Below are 15,204 nucleotides of genomic sequence, written 5' to 3' on the forward strand. Positions count from 1 at the left end.
CTATCGCATTTTAAACAATGGGACCAAGCCGTCGGACTTCCCCATGCCCCGAATCGACGACCTCCTGGCGAAGGTGCGGAAGGGAAAAGTGTTCACCAAGTTAGACCTGCGAGGGGCGTACAACCTCATTCGTATGCGGGAGGGAGATGAGTGGAAGACGGCCATGTTCACGCCACTGGGTACCTACGAATACAGAGTTATGCCCTTTGGATTGCAAAATGGCTCCCACGTTTTTCAAGCTTTCATGCATCACGTGTTGGCGGGACTTCTCTACAAGACGTGCGTCTGTTTCTTAGATGACATCCTGATCTTTTCGGAATCGCAGCAGGAGCATGACAGACACGTCAAGGAAGTGCTGACCAGACTAAAGCAACATAGGCTCTACGCCAAGCTGGAGAAGTGCCAATTTGACGTGACGGAGGTGGATTTTCTGGGCTACAAGTTGTCTGACAAGGGGCTCGCCATGGACAGCGCCAAGGTTCGCGCGGTATTGGATTGGAAGAGTCCACGCAACCGGAAGGAGGTCCAGAGGTTTGTCGGCTTTGCGAACTTCTATCACAAGTTTATCAAGGGCTTCGCGATGCAGACAGCGGCCATCACAGACACGCTTAGCTCCAAGAAAAAGAAGTTCGTTTGGACAGAGGAGGCGGAGCAGTCCTTTCAGGCACTCAAGCGTCTCTTCGCGTCGGAAGAGCAGCTGCTTCACGTCAACCCCAGCAGGCCGATGAGGGTGGAGACAGACGCCTCGGACAGAGCCGTGGGGGCGGTCCTGCTGCAAAAGGACCAGCAGGGGGTGTGGCGACCGGCAGCGTTTTACTCCAGGAAGCTCAGCAAGTCCGAGCAGAACTACACCATCTGGGACAGGGAGTTGCTGGCCATTCATGCAGCGTTCAAAGCGTGGAGGCACTTCCTGATCGGCGCCAAGCACACGGTGCAGGTTTGCACGGACCACAAGAATCTGGAGCACTGGCGCACGGCACAGTTCCTAAACCAGAGGCAGATACGTTGGGCGGAGTTTTTTGCGAACTTCGACTTCCGCATAGAGTATGTCCCGGGGGACACTAACATCATGGCGGACGCCCTCTCCCGTAAGCCACAGTATCTGGAGGACGCAACGCCAGCGGCCGCCATGCACATCTTCGCACCAACAGTATGGGCGTGCGCCGCGGCCACTGTGGACCTGGAGGCGGTGCGACGAGCGTTGCAGGATGACTCCTTCGCGCAAGCAAAGATGGCAGAGGTGCAAAGGGGCACGGCTGCGGCCGACGGTTTCCAGCTACGAGATGGTTTGCTCATCCGTAAGGGGGCCATCTACGTGCCGGGAGACGACCTTCGCGCCAAGGTGCTGCAGCAGCTGCACGACGCGCCCACGGCCGGGCACTTTGGCAAGGAGAAGACGGTGGAATTAGTAGCCAGGGATTTCTGGTGGCCTGGAATGAGAGGGGAGGTCGCAGACTACGTGGCGAGGTGTGACACCTGCCAGAGGGCCAAACCAGTGCACAAACCGCCGGCCGGACTGTTGGAACCGCTGCAAACTCCGGTCGAACCTTGGGAGAGGGTGGCCCTGGACTTTGTCACGGATCTGCCCAGCTCGAGGGGCAAGACGGCAGTGCTGGTGGTGGTGGACCTGTTTTCCAAGATGGCGCATTTCATTCCGTGTGCTAAGGTGGCCACGGCGGAGCAAACCGCCAAACTGTTCATAGACCACGTGTTCAAGGTTCACGGTCTGCCACGGTCTATTCTGTCCGTCCGGGGGCGGCAGTTCATCTCGAATTTCTGGCAGAAGCTGATGGGCTTCCTGAACGTCAAGATCAACCTGGCGTCGGCGAGACACCCGCAGACCAACGGGCAAGCAGAGCGGGTCAATGCCATCATGCAGCAGTACCTGAGATGTTATGCAAATCAACAGCCTGCGACGTGGGTGGATTACCTGCCGCTTGCCGAGTTCGCCTACAACAACACGAAGCACGTGTCCACGGGGGTCACGCCGTTCTTCGCCAACAACGGGAGGCACCCCAGAACCTTCCCGGGACTGGAAAGAAGGGGGGAGGGGGAGCCGCAGACAGCAGATGCGTTCGCGTCGGAGCTGCAGGAAGTCCACGATCAGCTGAGGCGCCACCTGGAGCTGGCCAAACACGCATACAAGGTACAAGCGGACAAGCACAGAAGGGTTGGCGAAGAGCTCCACGTGGGAGACTGGGTTTGGTTAGCAGCCCACGCAGTGCCGGCCAGGTCGTTGGCCAAGAAGAAACTAGGGCATAAACAACTGGGGCCCTACCAAGTCGAAGAGCAGGTCAACCCGGTAGCTTTCAGACTGGCACTTCCGGAGGGTTCCAGAATGCATCCGGTATTCCACAGATCGGTGCTCACTCCCTACAAGGCACCGCACAGGTTCCAGGAACCCGGAACAGCGCCGAGTCCGGTCAGAGACAGAACAGGGCATGCGGGAGTGGCACAGAAGGAGCGCATCAACGAAGTCACGGAGATTTTGGACTCCAGATGGGGGGAAGAGGGGGTAGAATACTTTCTCGCCAAGGAGGGCACCCCGGCCAGTGCGAACAGCTAGGTGCCGGGCTACGCCTTGGACGAACCTCTCCTCAAAGACGAGTTTCATGCCCTCTTTCCCCATAGACCTATGCCAGCAGACTTTTTCGACGACTGGCTTTTCACGCCCACGCTTTCGGCCAGCACTTTCCGGGGGTTCGACTCGGACGAGGACCCGACACAAGACGTCCGTTCCCCGGAGGGGTCACCCTCGGGATCTGCATCAGAACCCTCGTATTGGTGGGACGATAGACCAGAGGAGCAGTTCCGCAGACGGTGGCTGGAAGGCCCAGGACGAGCAACACCGCCAGGAGGAAGTGAGGGAGAGACGGACATGGACGTTTTCGGGGACGACCCTGGTTTCGAGCACGGCGGCACAGAGATGGAAGCGGAGGTGACCGTTGTCGACGAGAGCAGGGAGGAAGACCCGCGAGACTTCAGATGGAGGCCCGCCACGGGAAGCGACCGATATCCGACGTTCGTCCCTTTGCAACAGCAGCCCCCAGCTCCAGCACCGGAAGGAGGGGAGGGGGGAATGGGGGGCTTCGAGGGGGGGATGGATGTCAGGGGTTTAGGAGCAGAGGCACGGGCAAGGGAGGAAACAGAGAGCGAAGGGGAGGAGGCAGAAGAAAAGATGAGTGATGACGACGACCCGAGATCTCCTAGTCTTTCCAGTGAATCAGAGGATTCACAGAAAGGAGCACCAGTGGCCAGGGCAAGGGGGGAGTCTAGGGGGGCACCCCAGGAAGATAGAGCCAGAGGGGACTCAGGGGAGAGCAGCTGGAAATCGGGACCAGCGTCACCGCCAGGAAGCAGGGAAGAGGAAGGGAGCCAGGGGGGAAGCGCTGGCAGCTCACCACAGGAGGGAGGGCATGAGTCAGGAGTGGCCACACCTCCATCGGGGAGCGAAGAAACGGTTAAGAGGAAAGTGGAAGGTTGGGCGCGCGCGCCAAGTTCAAATGCAGAGGAAGGCGGCGCAGTAAGCAGCCCCGAAAGAGAGCCAGGTCCTAAAGCCCGGCGCAAGGAGACAGGAGGGTCCGGGTCAGCGTCAGAAGAATCCCGGAAGGAAGAAACCCCGGGGGGTAGAGGGACCCAGAGGAGGACAGTCAGGCGGAAAAGGTGGAGCAAGGCTAGGATATTAAGTTGGTGCACACGGGGCGGAGACTCAGACGGAGCTTCGCCGATCTAGCTACTAGACGTAGAGTTGCGCGCAGCAGCGTGAGAATGGAAACTGTAATTCAATAAAGACTTTTACTTAATGATCGCTGGCTAGCGTGATCCTGTGTGAGCTAGGATCTTCAAGCAGCTCTGACAATATGCTTGTGAATTATCTTGACCATTGACAGCTCTTCTTTAATTAGGCAGATTTGCTAGCGTCATACTAAGGCAGGTAATTTAAAAAGATTTGGCTTGCCAATCTTATTTGGGGAAAGAGTTTGTCACTGGGACATAGATAATTCTGCTGGCTAACAAAAGCAACAGACAGGAATATCTGAAATGGTCCGAGGACCACATCAGATCACGTATTGCCTTGCATCATATGCAAGGCCTTCTTGGAGGTTCCCCCGGTGGTTAGACGGGCACCCTGTTGGTTTTATGTTTTCATGTATGGTTTTGATGTGCTTCTTATTTATTTTAGTTGGGGGTTTTTTAGGAATATGTGGTATTTTCAAGTGCATCCCTAGAACAGACCTGTGTCCACTAAAGCAGAGCACCTTGAAGAAAAAGGCTCTTGACCCCATGTTCTGTTTGTGGGCTTTACATTGACATTTGGTTGGCCACTGTGGGAACAAATTGATGGGATAGGTAGGCCTTTGGTCTGATCTAGCTGATATCTTCTTAGGTTCTTATCTTCTGGGAATGCATCACATTGCCGTTCCAGATTTCACCAAGTCCGTTCTACCGCTTAAGAGCATAGGAAGTTGGCTCAAACTGTTGTGTATAAGATACCTTTCATGCCTCCAGTCAGCAGGGGGCAGGGTTGAGACTAACAGAGTCAGGGGAAATGCACTTTGTGGTTTCTCAATAAACCACCAAGCTCTCCCTCCCTTCTCTTGCACAAGATAGCCAGGAGAAAATAGCTTTGTATCTTGCAGATGTGCCTTAAGTTACAAGCAAGCACAATTTGTGACATCATACAATATCATGACTTGCTGATGGGGCACATTGGTTAAGGCACGAGCCTTAGCTCCCAACAATCTGGTTTTGTGGAGCCATAGTTGTCATGAGATAAGTTTAACTCTGGGCTTAAACTGGCAGGGGTTTGTATTACTGAATATTAATTTTAAATGAGTTGGATGCATGGTTGAATAGAGGAAAAATGCTGTCTCTGCCCAGAGGGCTCAAGATCTGCAGCAGAGCGACAAAACATAGGTGTGAAAGATGCCACAGTATCCGCTTACCTCACAGCAACCTTGCTTTTCCCTATTGTGAGGGTCTGAGGCACCTAATGAGAATTAATGGGGATAGCACATTCACACCTTCCAGTAATGAAGTGATAGCTGCAATTAGCTTTCAATTACAGTCAAGTGTGATTGTAAAATGTTAAGACAATTAGCAGGAGATACGAGTACCATGTCCTAGTAGTATAAAATACATAAATATCATGTTACAGACATCAATGTTAGATCATGTAACCTATGCTGAATGCAACCCTCACAAAGTTGAACACAACTTCTAAAGAAAAAGGTAAGCTCTTGTGTTAGGTGACTGAGGCTCAAACTAGATGCAGAAAAAGCTTACAATGTGAAATTACTGCATTCGCATTTTTCTGTCCCATCACCACTCTCTGTCTCTAGCAAGCGGGAGCTCAGCTGTGATATCATGGCTTTGATTCATTGTTTTTTGTCTGCATGTTGCCCAATGCCTCAGAGTGGATTCAGAGCCAACAGTGGGTGGGACTAGAGTGGACAGGGCCAATCCTCTCATTGTCTCCCTAACCTATCTCTTTTTCTCTCTCTATCTCTTGCTCTCATCCCTTCTCTCTCTCTCTCTCTCTCTCTCTCTCTCTCTCTCTCTCTCTCCCACCCACCCACCACAGCCAATGAAATTAGCACAAGGCTCCCAACCCCTGGTCTAGGTCAATTTTCCAGTCTGCCAGCCTCTCTGATTCCCAGGGTTGTTGTGAGGCACTGGGGCCCTTGAAGAAAGCAAAGAATGCAAGAGTGATAATATTACTGTGGAAACTGCCAGCAACATCAAATCTGCCTGCGGTTTGGCAATTCATGTACACTCTGGACAGAAGCTATGAGATAATTTGACATGTTTCGTTTTTCAAACCCATTCTAAAGATGGCTGTTATTTCTTACACAAGGTAAAATTTCTCACAACTGACTTACCAATGCATCCATTATCCTAGAGAGAAAAATCACATTAAAAAAGTCCATTACATTATTTCCAAAGGGCTATTACAAACAGTAGCTCTTAAATAAGCAGAACGCCATCTACAAATATGTAAGATTCAAGATTGCCTGCACATGTCACAACATAAAAATTACAAAAAGGATTGGATCCATACTTAGCCACGTAGTAGACCCACTGGAATCAGTGAGAGTTCAATCATGGATAATGTTTGCCATTGATTTCAGTGCTCTAAGCATAACGAAGTCTGGATCCAACACATATCATCCTCTTTGTATCTTCTTCTGGTATGGTACTAGAAATCTTCCACTCCTCCAGTTTAAATGCACATTTGGTTCAACTTTGAGCCAAATGTGTTGAAAAAAACACTTTTATCCCTGCTGGACCACATTGCACGTCTTCCATCTGATTTTTCTTTGTATGCTTTAATACTTATTTTAATTGGCTGTCAGCATTTATTAATCTTCCTATTTTAATGTAATGAGAAAACTTTAAACATGGTTCACTAAAGACTGAACTTCTATGTACCGTGCGTGCTGCGATTTCAATGTGGAGAAGGAACAAACTTGATTATGTTAATATGATAGAGACAGAAAAAGGGAAATATTAAAAAGGAAAGACTATTTCAGTTAATTTTTTTCTGTAACAATTTTCATTACAGGGTGGCTTGTGTCTGAGGACTCTAGATCTATTAAGCAGTGTCAGGGTTTCCCCCTCATTTGGGTGCTGGTGGTTTCAGGGGAGGTATTCAAACAGCCCTTTCACTGAGAAATTACCCATGGTTAACAACAGAGTGTTTGTCTGAGAAAATACAGAGATAAATTCACAGTAAACTGAGGACTGGGATAAATGCAATCAGAACCAGTAATCTCCTAAACTAGGGGTGGCTAACCCACAACTCCATCCCACCCCTCACAGCACATTTTTCTGAAATCCAAGACTTTGGTGGCATCCAATAAAAAATTAAAGTAACCATTGAAACTGCATGGGCAGATACCAATGTCCTGATGAGGATTCAAATTGCCCTCCCCCCAGTCATCTGACTGGTCATTTGAGCAGAGAGCAGGTGATTATCCTCTCTTCTCAGCTGATCCATATGGATCTGAGTGTGCAAGTGTGTGTGAATACAAAAGTTGAATAAGAGTGTGGGATGTCCATACTCACCATTAGCATTAGGCCTTCAGAGTTTATCAAGGATGAATCTTGCCCTTAGGTCAAGAAAGGTTAGCTGCCACTGTCCTAAACCAATCCTTACCTACCTAATCTCCACTATGCTCCACCATCTTCCCTCTCCCTTTTCCAGCTGTCAGATGATAGAACCACCTTCCGAACCATAATTTCATGCTCCCTTCACCTCCTCCCTCCCATTTACTTTAACATTACATACTCTAAGTGATCTCCTCTCCCTTGCTAGGGTAGGAAACCTCCAACCCACAAGCCAGTCTTCATCCATTAGGAGGTCTATGTTGGCCACAAGACTATTCGCCCATCTGCTGAAATCACTGGGTTTAAAGAGCAACATTGGGTTCTGTGCAAAAGGGCTTTCAAACAGCCCCATGCTGCACTCTGAAGTACCAACAGATGGGGCTTCAAAGTGCAACATCACTGGTCATCACTTGCATCAGGTGATTGACCCTCAAATTTGGCCCTCCAGGGGTGGCCAGAAAAAATTCCCTATCACATCTAAATACAAGGCAGATGCCTACCTAACCAGTCCCTGAATAGGATCCCCATAGAATCACAGAATTGTAGGGTTGGAAGGGGCCACGAGGGCCATCAAGTTCAACCCCCCTGAAATGCAGAAATCCTTCACCCAATGTGGGGTTCAAACCCACAACATTATACCAGTTGTTGTAGGGTGATATGCCTCAGTAACTTGTTGCTTGCATGGCATGGGCTTTCTTCCTATGTGAGAAAAATTGTACAAAATCTACACCACAAGTATGAATGAAAAAGAACCTTGGGTATGCAGTAGCTATCTCCATTTCATTTCTTTGCAGTGTCCAATGGTAGGCTGAACCCTTTGCAGATGAGCAAGGTGCTTTTTTTCTGTAGGGATCAACAAAGTACTTCATAAACTTTTCTCATTTTTTTTAAAAGCTGTACCATAATGAATGGGGAACAGACCCAGATGCCTTGTATTAGAAGGGAGACTAATGGAAGCTTGGCATAGCAACTAGTGTTTGTTCCTTTATAATCCTTTGGTTTCTGAAAGCTGCTTTATAGGTAGCTTGCTTTGAAGACATTTGGAGCGAACAGCTGCATAATGGAGGTGTGCTCCCAGGAGCACATTAGACCATCAGGCCAGCATCTGCAGTGCCTTTCTGTAGGCTTCTGTTACAGGCTTTGACCTTTTGTTGCAACCGGGCAGCAGACAAAGCAAAATGTGCCTTATGTGCCAGGTGATTTCTGAATTTTCATCTAAAAAAACAAAACCAGTTTAACTACAGTAGACATATTTTTTAAAAGATTGCCTAAAATAAGAGCTTATCAGTTGATTTTACCACCCCAGCCCAAAGAACGTTACTGTATATTTGACTCTGTTCAGTTCTGATTACTGTGTTTTTCTCCAAAAAATGCATTTTCGTTTAGCATACAGAAACAGGTTGAGAAACGTAGTTCATTTATTGTACTGTATTTTAGGGAGAACCTGCTGAGCCCACTTGATTTTCAGTATTGCGCCATGCAGTTCAAGGCTAACAGGCCTGGAGGAATCCCGAAGGAATTAGTTTAGCCCAGAGGCATTCAAGAAGCTAATAAGTCACTGAATGCCAGCAAAGTTTTGCAAAGGCAAAGTTTCAAAGATTATTCTCCAAAAGGCATCAAACCCCAAGGTAGCAACCCGCCAGGCTGGGAGCCTGTGACAATTGTTTAGCATATATGATAATTAAAATATGTCAAGTTAAAAAAAAATGAAGGTGATGGAACAAAGGCTATAAGTGCACGGCCATTATCCGTCTCTTCTGCTGCATCTAATATTTTTAAACAGCAAATGCCAATAGCTATTCTAAGCTTTACACGACAGCCAGGTAGAATAATGCCTTTTATCTCTTAACCCATCCGTATCAGCTCCTAGGCCTGCTACAGTTTCTTAAGAATTTTGGCAAAATTTAAGCCATGTGTCAAATGATTTGACAACTTTACTGATTTAAAGAAAGGTAATGTAGTGATTTGAAATAACATCATGTTGGTACGTATAGACTTAACACGTACAGCCAACTCTTTTACATGGTTTACATTTCCTGTTCCTGTGAGCACAGAAGGAATCGAGAATCGGAGAATAACTCTAGGAAGGTACTTTGCTGGGCAGTTAAACAAGTGGAGACCCACATAATGAATACATATCAATTGCAGGTTTGCATTTTGGTCCCTCATTTGCACATACTACGTGCCTGTTTATCTTGCTCATATACTTCTCACATATGCCATTACCATAGGACCCTCCTGGAAAGTTATATTCACATGCTTATAACTGGCAACACTTCAGTAGGGTAAGGTTTTTTTTCCCCCTTTCCTTTTTTTCCTTTTCTTTCCAAACAGCAGCACATATCCTCATCTGTCTGTAGGCATTGTGTGCAAATAGTTAAATTTATTTGTTTTTTTAAAAAAGAAGTTTCCAACAGTTAGGATGTCCATAAGCATTCTTTACCACCTTATTTAATTAAAACCAGAGCTTTTATAGATTATTTCAATGGATAATTCAGTCATTGCAACCTATTCAGAAGTTTTTAGATTGTACATTCCTTGGGGAAGAATTTCTTATTTTCTTAATTGTGTACAGAGTCATGCACATTAAGGCTGCTATATAAATGAAAGTTAATAATAATGTTAACTCTCGTGCATTCAGAGAATATGTGGAGTGGGACCATAGGCACTGAACCTGCCCTCTACAGTCCCATCCGCACCAGCTCCACCTTGAATTTCAGACCTGCATTGGGCACTCAAGGGGGGGGGAGGAAACAGCATAAAACAATTTTCAAAGGATTAAAGAGCCAGAGAAAATAAACATCCCAATCCATAATAATAATTTTACTGTTTATACCACACCCATCTGACTGGGTTGCCCTAGCAACTCTAGGCTGCTTCCAACATATATAAAAGCAATAAAACATTAAACGTTTACAAAACTTCCCTATACAGAGCTGTCTTCAGACAGCTCAGGGGTTGGATAATTCCATACGCGCCAACATTTCTCTGACGAAAATAGGAATGCCCAATGGAAAAGCGGGACATTTTGGGATCAAATCAAAAACCAGGATGGCTTCTGTAAATCCGGGCTGTCTCCAGAAAACAGGGACACTTGGAGAGTTTTTTAGTGCGGACCCTTGTCATCAAGCCCACACTGACACCTGCAATTAACCACCATTGGCAGGATTGGCAGCAACAGCAGCAGATCTGAACTAGGCTTATGATAATATTTTATTCTCTTGTTAATTGTGCTGTTTTAAATGTGCATTTTATATTTCACTTCTTTAGTAATGTTTTCTTTTGAAATGTTTACGATAAACAATTTTTTGTTAACTTTGGTACGTTAAATGTGCAAGCTGTAGTTGACCTCCTTTATAATGTTTTATTTTGAAATCTTTAAAATAGTACTTTCATTTCCTGTTAATTATGTTGCTTTGAATGTATACTTTATATTTGTCTTTCTTCTGAAACATTTTATTCTGGATTGTTTTATTTCATGTTTTAATGTAGGTTGTACATTTTGAGATTTTCCCACCCCCTTTAAAATATAAAGTGGTACAGAAATAAAAGAAATAATAATATGTTCATCCATTAAATAGACATACCAACTTCGCATCATTCAAGCACCTTTTGAGAGCCAATGGGTGGTAGAGTATGCATCTAGCAGAGCTGACCTGTTAACTGTCCCTCAACATAGATCTTTCTATGTGCCACCCATGATTTAATATCAACAGACAGTATCAGAGCACTATATAAAACATAATTCATCTTTGTGAACAATGCAGCTCTGAGTTGCCTATTTTTAAGAGGTTAAATTGCTTATTTTTAATAGTGTTGTGCTGCTGTTTTCTTGACAGAACAGAACTTTACTGACAGAGGAAACTTGATTAAAGTAGGCCAAGCAGCCATTGTCTAGAAATTCACATAAAGTACACCTGGAGATACGTGCAGTATGTAACATATCAAAGTTTCATTACTTGTCAATAAACCCCATGAATTACATGCATTCAAGCAATTGTAGTTTGAAGCCAGTGGTTTCTTTTATCGCTGTTGAAAATCTGCAAAGAATACCCTAGACGATTAAGCAATAGAAACTTTCCTCTGTGTATATAGGAGTTAGACAGTGAAACTTCTTTGTAGGGGGAAAAGTAATCGCATTTCAACTGACACTGCCGGAGCACATTCAGTGTTAAGGATATTGAGGAACAGCATAACCTTAAGAAATATTATTTGGATTTTCTGACACACATAAAAAGAGAGCAAAAAAATAAATCACTGACAGCTTGTAGTTTTAGTTTTATCTTTATAATGTTGCTTCTTTATCTGGAGAAGCCCTTGTTACAAGGCTAAAGGCGAGTGAAGTTCACTCTGTCCTGATGGATGGCCATTTCATAACAGAACTGGTTCCAGGCCCTAAAATCAATATAAAAGCTACAATACAGTTCAGACAACCTCTCTGCCCAGTTATCTCTCCTCACAGACAGTGGTAATCCAGAAACACTGATGTCCAAGTAATCTCCATTATCCTTTTGCAAAAGTCAGTCCTGTCCTTCATCAGTGTGGGTACCAGATCAATCGGTCATCTTAAGGCGATGACTGAGTGCCAATCTTGCTCTTTGCTTCAGAAGTACAACAAGATAGTTTTCCTTCCCTTCTTTCTCAAGATTCACTTTAAAAGGGATTTGCCAGAGATGAGCAACATAAATAAACCGAAGAATCTAATTTCCTAAAATTGCTATAAAGACTCTAACATTGTCAACAAAGGGATTTCAGATGCTTTCCAAAGGCTTACTGAGGACACGGCTCATTCTGACTCTTGACTGACTGACTCCCAGGTAGAACCAGCAACAGAAGTAGGCATTGCTAGGCACTTGTTGAGGCCCACACCCCGACAGGGCAGCTGCTTTCAAACCTATGAAGCCCTATAGCCCATTCTACTGACTGTTGCTGTCTGTTTTCTTGTCCCCTCAAAGTAAGCGAGCAATCAAGTTTGTTGCTCATTACTAAATACACTGGGAATTATTGGCATAGCAGTCTCATGCTTGAAAAATTATTGGACCCAAACAAAGCACTGAACTGGATGCAATGGTATATCTTCTTACAGAGAAGACTCTCCTGAAGATTTGGATATACAGTTTAGCCAATGAAAGTAGTCAGAGCCTGTGACTGATGTGGACTATGGAGACGTTTAGAGCCATGCAAGCCCAAGAGAAGACCCCAAAACAGCTTTGAAATGATCCAAGAAGTCCATTATCAAAATAAAATACTATCCCATCCAGCTGTTCTGTAACTACATTGAAAGAGGGAGGGAGCATTCTTTTAAAGCCAGGAGAAACGATGAGGAAACAGGAAGGAAGGAAAGAACTCTGGTGGGTATGGAAGAATGGGGCAGCTTCAGAGAGCGTTAGTTGGGGGTGGGGACTAGTTAAATAAGATCAAGGACATTGTTTTCCCACTTGCATTCTAGGGAAACCTTAATTTAAGTTACTTCAGCATTGAGAACTGACTGCTAAATATGAATGAATGCTACCTTGTTGTAAACCGATTGTGAGTTATAAAATTAAACTATATGTCCAGCAGTTTTATCATTTTAATATTTACTCTTATCTTCCTTGACTTTTTTCTTTTTCCAAGGATTTCATTGCTACCTGCCTTACCAAAGGAGGTGAACAAATGAGATGAAAGTGTAACAGGAATTCAATAAAGATTGACTTTTTTATTCTTCTAAGAAACATGTTTTAATATTCTTAACTTGGTTGTTTGAAGTGGGTAATTTTCAAAAGTTGGACCTTTTATAGACTAAAGAATTAGGTGGTTTTATCCTTAGCATAATCAAGCTTTGGCAAATCCTCTGTAGAAACGGAAGTGTTAATAACAGTAAAGTAAGCAAAGCTATTAGATACAGTCTCCGGTGTATTGAAATAAAGCAATGCATGCCTGTAAATGCAAGCAAACTCAAGGCAAACATTCCTATTACACATTTTGTTAAGAGAAGATAAAGAGCACAGAATCAATAAATCACTGAAAAGATTATTATTTTGTACAAGCTGAAGGTCGCTGCAGGTCATTCCCACTAAAGCAAACAGAGCTTGTTAATTTAATCCAACAGACTTGGCAGTGAAACTAAACAAGAATTTAATCAGCAGCAGAAGGTGGCAACATCTCTGAAAATTGAACTATCATTGTGGCAGACAGGAAACAGTGTTATAGCCCCAAAAGTGGAAAGCGGGGAGAGAGCGGAAGAAGCAGAAAGAAAAGTGCTCTTCATTAATTTCATCAAACATGTAATAAATGATTAAAAACAGTTGCCAGGAAAAACAATCACTGAGTATAAGCAGTCAGGCAGAAGCTTAGTGTAACACTTAACAATAATTTCCAGAGGGGTAGAGCATCGGACTGCAGTCCTTCACACACCAGCCTCTTCAGGCATCCCCTACCTCAGTTAAGTAAACACACATGGGGAATCTATGGGGATAAGTGTCCTACCTTCATCCCCATCCCCTTCAACCTTTCCAGATTAAGGTTTCCAACTAGAGAGAGGTCTTCTGTATTTGTGGAGGCTCCCCACTCCTGACCGGTGACAGGACCAGAAGTTGCATATTGATCCCCAAAGTCTCTGCAGCACGTATTTGCTTAGCGCATATAGTGAATCCAGTTCGGTATACACTAGGCCCATGCAGAGGTGAGGGGCAGTTGGGTACATTTGCCCTGGGCCTTGAGATATATGTTATGTACTGAAGTTCTCACCCTGGGTCAGCAGGGGGAGACTGTAGATAGTTTTCACTCAGGTCCACACATGCAAATAAGGGATTGAAAGTGACGTTCAGTAATTGGATAGTTACAGAAAGTTGTTACAATTGTGTTGTACTGGAGCTCTATATTAGCAGGCTAGCTGAACCCTTCAGTTCAGTTCTGTTCTGGCCTGTGAATAAACAAGAGCTGTTTGAAGAATCGCTGTGTCATCTGATATGTTCACCCACAACTTAACAGGATAAGCCGGCCTTAGAGCCTTGCCAGGGGTCTGCAGGATTTACACTGTCATGCCATGAATGTCTCCCAGCTGACTGGGGACTCCCGCTCCAGGTCTCAGACAATCTCTGTACGGGCCTGGTATACTATTCTTCTGTTTCATTGTCTGTTGCTGCAAATTGTGTGCCTACAACACCCCAACTTTACATGGGCCACCACCCCTCGTTTTTCCTAATTCTGGAAATTCTGGAGGGACTTTCAAGAGTTGTAAATTAGTTTTCCCTCCTGGGAGGGGCAACTAGTAGTTTTTTCCAGTGGTGGTATGCTAGGGAGGGGAAGGGCACCACCACTTGCCAGTATGGGGCAGGAGTGAGGCTGGTTTGACAGCAGTGCTTGTGCACCTGTGGGTTGCCTCCACCGCCCTGGAGCCAGCGGCAGCTGCTACAATTTGCAAACAGATGTGAAGACTGAAGACTGAAAGCAAGAGAAACTGAGGGAAACCAAAAATGACAGAGTCGTCCATCCCTACTCAGAAGTAGTTCAATAGGACTTACTTCCAAGTAAGTTTCCATATATAGGATGGCATTGCGGGCAGCAGGTGATACATTATTTGGAGACCAGATCTGCTGTCCCTCTGGGCCAGTGGCGTGTAGTGAATTTTTTCATAGGGGAGCAGTTAGGGCCGGAGGCACCAGCTTGTGAGGGCAGGGCAGGGGTGACGTTATGCACACGAGCATCCCTCCCTATGCTGGACAGAAGTTTCTCAGGCTTTGGGAAGGAGGCGCTAGGCCTCTGGCAGAACACTGGAGTCCTCCTGGTGGGCTTTGGGAAGATGGCGGGAGGGTTCTTGGACCCCACTGGAGCATTGAACCTCCCTCTCTAAGCTGGACAGAGCTTCCCTGGCTTTGGGAAGGAGGCACCAGGCTTTAATACTTTAATACTCTAAGCTACCAGGAACATTTAGGCGACTAGCCTAGTCCCCCTAGTCCATTGACTGCATGCCCGTGCTCTGGGCCCTGGTGTGGGGAGGCTTATGTAGCTACTTGCTTAACTTCCGTTGTGAAGCACTGGCTTCAAAGCGCGCACATGTGCTCTCTCTCTCTCTCTCTCTCTCTCTCTCTCTCGTGTGTGTGTGTGTGTGTG

The 15,204-nt window shown here is 45.7% G+C and overlaps 1 long non-coding RNA gene across 3 annotated transcripts in view; it reads right to left on the bottom strand.

The window, feature by feature from the left end:
• LOC310689734 overlaps positions 1–15,204 on the bottom strand; it is a 196,450-nt gene that overhangs the window by 156,227 nt on the left and 25,019 nt on the right. For 2 of the 3 annotated variants that reach the window (XR_014517628.1, XR_014517630.1), the window contains exon 1: positions 7,864–7,954. The exons of the other annotated variant lie outside the window; for it this stretch is intronic. This is a non-coding gene — a long non-coding RNA (uncharacterized lncRNA). Of the gene's footprint in view, positions 1–7,863; positions 7,955–15,204 lie in introns of those variants that run through there. 3 annotated transcript variants of the gene reach the window in all.

Source organism: Podarcis liolepis, assembly GCF_965112155.1.
Source record: "Podarcis liolepis genome assembly, chromosome: 12".
Classification (NCBI taxonomy): Eukaryota; Metazoa; Chordata; class Lepidosauria; order Squamata; family Lacertidae; genus Podarcis; species Podarcis liolepis.